This window comes from Solea solea, chromosome 16, assembly GCF_958295425.1.
Source record: "Solea solea chromosome 16, fSolSol10.1, whole genome shotgun sequence".
NCBI classification, from domain to species: Eukaryota; Metazoa; Chordata; class Actinopteri; order Pleuronectiformes; family Soleidae; genus Solea; species Solea solea.
Genome location: NC_081149.1, coordinates 2,185,001 through 2,190,000, shown reverse-complemented (window position 1 = coordinate 2,190,000; position 5,000 = coordinate 2,185,001). Strand labels below are relative to the sequence as shown.

Sequence of the window (5,000 nt, the reverse complement as noted above, 5' to 3'; positions counted from 1 at the left end):
TCAGCAGTGTAAAAGCTTATAGCACCTGGTATTCCCAGGCGGTCTCCCATCCAAGTACTAACCAGGCCCGACCCTGCTTGTCTTCCGAGATCAGACGAGATCGGGCGTGCTCAGGGTGGTATGGCCGTAAGCCGATGGGCTGGGGACACAGACTCCTTTTATAGACTAGGCAAGGCCCCCTGCTCGTGGAGGAGCTCAAAAGTCAGCCTTTCGAACGTTCAAGAGTTTAAGTTGTTTTTGGTGGGCTTTGCTGTATGGCCGCGCCCTTTGAGTGTGTCAAATGTCAAGCAGCTGTCCGTCAAGGCTCAGAGGTGCACTTAGATCACCTTGGGGCGGAGGTGATCAGCAGCAGCCTTTGTTATGCGCACTTAAAAAACATGGCACCACAACAAGTAACTTGTGTGCCAAGATCTTGAGTTGGCCCCAGACACTTGTGGGCCATCGCTTCTCGGCCTTTTGGCTAAGATCAAGTGTAGTATCTGTTCTTATCAGTTTAATATCTGATATGTCCTCTATATGGGGATTAAATATTAAATGCATTTTTGAGCATTGCGAGGTGAAAACTGGGGCTTGCTCTCTTCACTCCTTGCATTGACCTGGCATTGCAGTGCCACCAGGAACGGTGCACCATTCTCTTTTTTCTGTGAAAACCAAAGCAAGGCTGGAACTAGAAGGACGTTAACGTGTGCCTGTGCCCGTGCGTCAACGTAATTGCAAGCCCATGTTTCTTGTAAGGAAGCAGCAGTGTAAAAGCTTACAGCACCTGGTATTCCCAGGCGGTCTCCCATCCAAGTAGTAACCAGGCCCGACCCTGCTTAGCTTCCGAGATCAGACGAGATCGGGCGTGCTCAGGGTGGTATGGCCGTAAGCCAACGGGCTGGGGACACAGACTCCTTTTATAGACTAGGCAAGGCCCCCTGCTCATGGAGGAGCTCAAAAGTCAGCCTTTCGAACGTTCAAGAATTTAAGTTGTTTTTGGTGGGCTTTGCTGTATGGCCGCGCCCTTTGAGTGTGTCAAATGTCAAGCAGCTGTCCGTCAAGGCTCAGAGGTGCACTTAGATCACCTTGGGGCGGAGGTGATCAGCAGCAGCCTTTGTTATGCGCACTTAAAAAACATGGCACCAAAACAAGTAACTTGTGTGCCAAGATCTTGAGTTGGCCCCAGACACTTGTGGGCCATCGCTTCTCTGCCTTTTGGCTAAAATCAAGTGTAGTATCTGTTCTTATCAGTTTAATATCTGATATGTCCTCTATATGGGGATTAAATATTAAATGTATTTTTGAGCATTGGGAGGTGAAAACTGGGGCTTGCTCTCTTCACTCCTTGCATTGACCTGGCATTGCAGTGCCACCAGGAACGGTGCACCATTCACTTTTTTCTGTGAAAACCAAAGCAAGGCTGGAACTAGAAGGACGTTAACGTGTGCCTGTGGCCGTGCCCGTGCGTCAACGTAATTGCAAGCCCATGTTTCTTGTAAGGAATCAGCAGTGTAAAAGCTTATAGCACCTGGTATTCCCAGGCGGTCTCCCATCCAAGTACTAACCAGGCCCGACCCTGCTTAGCTTCCGAGATCAGACGAGATCGGGCGTGCTCAGGGTGGTATGGCCGTAAGCCGACGGGCTGGGGACACAGACTCCTTTTATAGACTAGGCAAGGCCCCCTGCTCGTGGAGGAGCTCAAAAGTCAGCCTTTCGAACGTTCAAGAGTTTAAGTTGTTTTTGGTGGGCTTTGCTGTATGGCCGCGCCCTTTGAGTGTGTCAAATGTCAAGCAGCTGTCCGTCAAGGCTCAGAGGTGCACTTAGATCACCTTGGGGCGGAGGTGATCAGCAGCAGCCTTTGTTATGCGCACTTAAAAAACATGGCACCACAACAAGTAACTTGTGTGCCAAGATCTTCAGTTGGCCCCAGACACTTGTGGGCCATCGCTTCTCGGCCTTTTGGCTAAGATCAAGTGTAGTATCTGTTCTTATCAGTTTAATATCTGATATGTCCTCTATATGGGGATTAAATATTAAATGCATTTTTGAGCATTGGGAAGTGAAAACTGGGGCTTGCTCTCTTCACTCCTTGCATTGACCTGGCATTGCAGTGCCACCAGGAACGGTGCACCATTCTCTTTTTTCTGTGAAAACCAAAGCAAGGCTGGAACTAGAAGGACGTTAACGTGTGTCTGTGCCCGTGCCCGTGCGTCAACGTAATTGCAAGCCCATGTTTCTTGTAAGGAAGCAGCAGTGTAAAAGCTTACAGCACCTGGTATTCCCAGGCGGTCTCCCATCCAAGTACTAACCAGGCCCGACCCTGCTTAGCTTCCGAGATCAGACGAGATCGGGCTTGCTCAGGGTGGTATGGCCGTAAGCCGACGGGCTGGGGACACAGACTCCTTTTATAGACTAGGCAAGGCCCCCTGCTCGTGGAGGAGCTCAAAAGTCAGCCTTTCGAACACACTGCACTTGAGCCTTTATCTCCACTACCTGCTACACTCTATTCCAGTATTAGGAAGCTACACCAAGATGGGTAAGCTGCTCCCCATCTCCAAGCTTCTCACATGCTTGCAGAGCGACATCCAAGGCTGAAACTAGAAGGACGTTAACGTGTGCCCGTGCGTCAACGTAATTGCAAGCCCATGTTTCTTGTAAGGAAGCAGCAGTGTAAAAGCTTACAGCACCTGGTATTCCCAGGCGGTCTCCCATCCAAGTACTAACCAGGCCCGACCCTGCTTAGCTTCCGAGATCAGACGAGATCGGGCGTGCTCAGGGTGGTATGGCTGTAAGCCGACGGGCTGGGGACACAGACTCCTTTTATAGACTAGGCAAGGCCCCCTGCTCGTGGAGGAGCTCAAAAGTCAGCCTTTCGAACACACTGCACTTGAGCCTTTATCTCCACTACCTGCTACACTCTATTCCAGTATTAGGAAGCTACACCGAGATGGGTAAGCTGCTCCCCATCTCCAAGCTTCTCACATGCTTGCAGAGCGACATCCAAGGCTGAAACTAGAAGGACGTTAACGTGTGCCCGTGCGTCAACGTAATTGCAAGCCCATGTTTCTTGTAAGGAAGCAGCAGTGTAAAAGCTTACAGCACCTGGTATTCCCAGGCGGTCTCCCATCCAAGTACTAACCAGGCCCGACCCTGCTTAGCTTCCGAGATCAGACGAGATCGGGCGTGCTCAGGGTGGTATGGCCGTAAGCCGACGGGCTGGGGACACAGACTCCTTTTATAGACTAGGCAAGGCCCCCTGCACGTGGAGGAGCTCAAAGGTCAGCCTTTCGAACGTTCAAGAGTTTAAGTTGTTTTTGGTGGGCTTTGCTGTATGGCTGCGCCCTTTGAGTGTGTCAAATGTCAAGCAGCTGTCCGTCAAGGCTCAGAGGTGCACTTAGATCACCTTGGGGCGGAGGTGATCAGCAGCAGCCTTTGTTATGCGCACTTAAAAAACATGGCACCACAACAAGTAACTTGTGTGCCAAGATCTTGAGTTGGCCCCAAACACTTGTGGGCCATCGCTACTCGGTAGTGATGGTGAGATGAAGCCTCATGAGGCATTGAACCACTTGAGCCAATTGGTTCGAGAAAGGGTTCATTTCTCGAAGCTTCATGTGCACACGAAACCACCTACTGGCCAAGTGTATAATCACAGGCAGCTGTATCTGAACCACATAATGTGTGATGAATTGAATTTTTGTGTCTGTTAGAAATGACTATGAATTACAAAAAATGTATGACCAAATCATTTCTGTACATATGTGTTTAATACATTTTTTGAATGTATTCTGTGTGTGTAAGTCTTCCCAAAATGGTAATATCATAATATGGCAGGTTGTGCAATGTTTTTCTGAAAATGGCATGGGTGTAATCAGGCAGAGGACAGTGAAAGTGCTTGTGGAACTAGGAAAAGGGCACAGATTATGCTTGTGAAACTTGGACAATGATGAGCCTCGCTGGCTCCATCCTATATCACCTATCCTACTCTCCTCCCTCTCCTAAATCTCTATCTCTCCCTAAACTCTCCAAACTATCTCCAAACTATATAAACGCTGTCCAAACTCTAGTATCCAAACTCTCCAAACTATCCAAACTCTCAACTGACCGCAACTCTCCTTCAAAAACCCACATTTTGAATGGAGCCTATATAGGGGTCTATATAGCTGTAAAACCTCGCGCTAAATCTGAACCACTTCACGAAGTAATCACGTGGTACAGCCGGGCAGCGAGGCTTCGGACGTCATCATTTTTGGCTCCTCCCCTAAATGAAGCAAGCCTCGATACGCGCATCGCGGAAACGCCCCCTCCCCTACTCGGCACACGCTTCGAAGCCTCGAAACGGAACGTCACATCACTACTACTCGGCCTTTTGGCTAAGATCAAGTGTAGTATATGTTCTTATCAGTTTAATATCTGATATGTCCTCTATATGGGGATTAAATATTAAATGCATTTTTGAGCATTGGGAGGTGAAAACTGGGGCTTGCTCTCTTCACTCCTTGCATTGACCTGGCACTGCTGTGCCACCAGGAACGGTGCACCATTCTCTTTTTTCTGTGAAAACCAAAGCAAGGCTGGAACTAGAAGGACGTTAACGTGTGCCCGTGCCCGTGCCCGTGCGTCAACGTAATTGCAAGCCCATGTTTCTTGTAAGGAAGCAGCAGTGTAAAAGCTTACAGCACCTGGTATTCCCAGGCGGTCTCCCATCCAAGTACTAACCAGGCCCGACCCTGCTTAGCTTCCTAGATCAGACGAGATCGGGCGTGCTCAGGGTGGTATGGCCGTAAGCCGACGGGCTGGGGACACAGACTCCTTTTATAGACTAGGCAAGGCCCCCTGCTCGTGGAGGAGCTCAAAAGTCAAAAGTCAGCCTTTCGAACACACTGCACTTGAGCCTTTATCTCCACTACCTGCTACACTCTATTCCAGTATTAGGAAGCTACACCGAGATGGGTAAGCTGCTCCCCATCTCCAAGCTTCTCACATGCTTGCAGAGCGACATCCAAGGCTGAAACTAGAAG

The 5,000-nt window shown here is 49.4% G+C and overlaps 11 non-coding genes across 11 annotated transcripts; 4 read left to right on the top strand and 7 right to left on the bottom strand.

The window, feature by feature from the left end:
* Positions 1-13: 13 nt before the first annotated feature.
* Positions 14-132, bottom strand: LOC131441016 (5S ribosomal RNA). Its single transcript, XR_009231695.1, has one exon. It is a non-coding gene; the product is annotated as a 5S ribosomal RNA (ribosomal RNA).
* Positions 133-440: 308 nt separating this feature from the next.
* On the top strand, positions 441-633 carry LOC131442395 (U2 spliceosomal RNA). The gene has a single exon (XR_009232969.1). It is a non-coding gene; the product is annotated as a U2 spliceosomal RNA (small nuclear RNA).
* Positions 634-751: 118 nt separating this feature from the next.
* On the bottom strand, positions 752-870 carry LOC131477666 (5S ribosomal RNA). The gene has a single exon (XR_009243991.1). It is a non-coding gene; the product is annotated as a 5S ribosomal RNA (ribosomal RNA).
* A 308-nt stretch (positions 871-1,178) lies between these two features.
* Positions 1,179-1,371, top strand: LOC131442740 (U2 spliceosomal RNA). The gene has a single exon (XR_009233302.1). It is a non-coding gene; the product is annotated as a U2 spliceosomal RNA (small nuclear RNA).
* A 124-nt stretch (positions 1,372-1,495) lies between these two features.
* On the bottom strand, positions 1,496-1,614 carry LOC131477563 (5S ribosomal RNA). Its single transcript, XR_009243895.1, has one exon. It is a non-coding gene; the product is annotated as a 5S ribosomal RNA (ribosomal RNA).
* A 308-nt stretch (positions 1,615-1,922) lies between these two features.
* Positions 1,923-2,115, top strand: LOC131441520 (U2 spliceosomal RNA). The gene has a single exon (XR_009232125.1). It is a non-coding gene; the product is annotated as a U2 spliceosomal RNA (small nuclear RNA).
* A 124-nt stretch (positions 2,116-2,239) lies between these two features.
* LOC131477655 (5S ribosomal RNA) lies at positions 2,240-2,358 on the bottom strand. The gene has a single exon (XR_009243980.1). It is a non-coding gene; the product is annotated as a 5S ribosomal RNA (ribosomal RNA).
* A 296-nt stretch (positions 2,359-2,654) lies between these two features.
* Positions 2,655-2,773, bottom strand: LOC131477026 (5S ribosomal RNA). The gene has a single exon (XR_009243381.1). It is a non-coding gene; the product is annotated as a 5S ribosomal RNA (ribosomal RNA).
* A 296-nt stretch (positions 2,774-3,069) lies between these two features.
* On the bottom strand, positions 3,070-3,188 carry LOC131441658 (5S ribosomal RNA). The gene has a single exon (XR_009232262.1). It is a non-coding gene; the product is annotated as a 5S ribosomal RNA (ribosomal RNA).
* Positions 3,189-4,332: 1,144 nt separating this feature from the next.
* On the top strand, positions 4,333-4,525 carry LOC131442860 (U2 spliceosomal RNA). The gene has a single exon (XR_009233418.1). It is a non-coding gene; the product is annotated as a U2 spliceosomal RNA (small nuclear RNA).
* A 124-nt stretch (positions 4,526-4,649) lies between these two features.
* Positions 4,650-4,768, bottom strand: LOC131440915 (5S ribosomal RNA). The gene has a single exon (XR_009231597.1). It is a non-coding gene; the product is annotated as a 5S ribosomal RNA (ribosomal RNA).
* Positions 4,769-5,000: the final 232 nt, after the last annotated feature.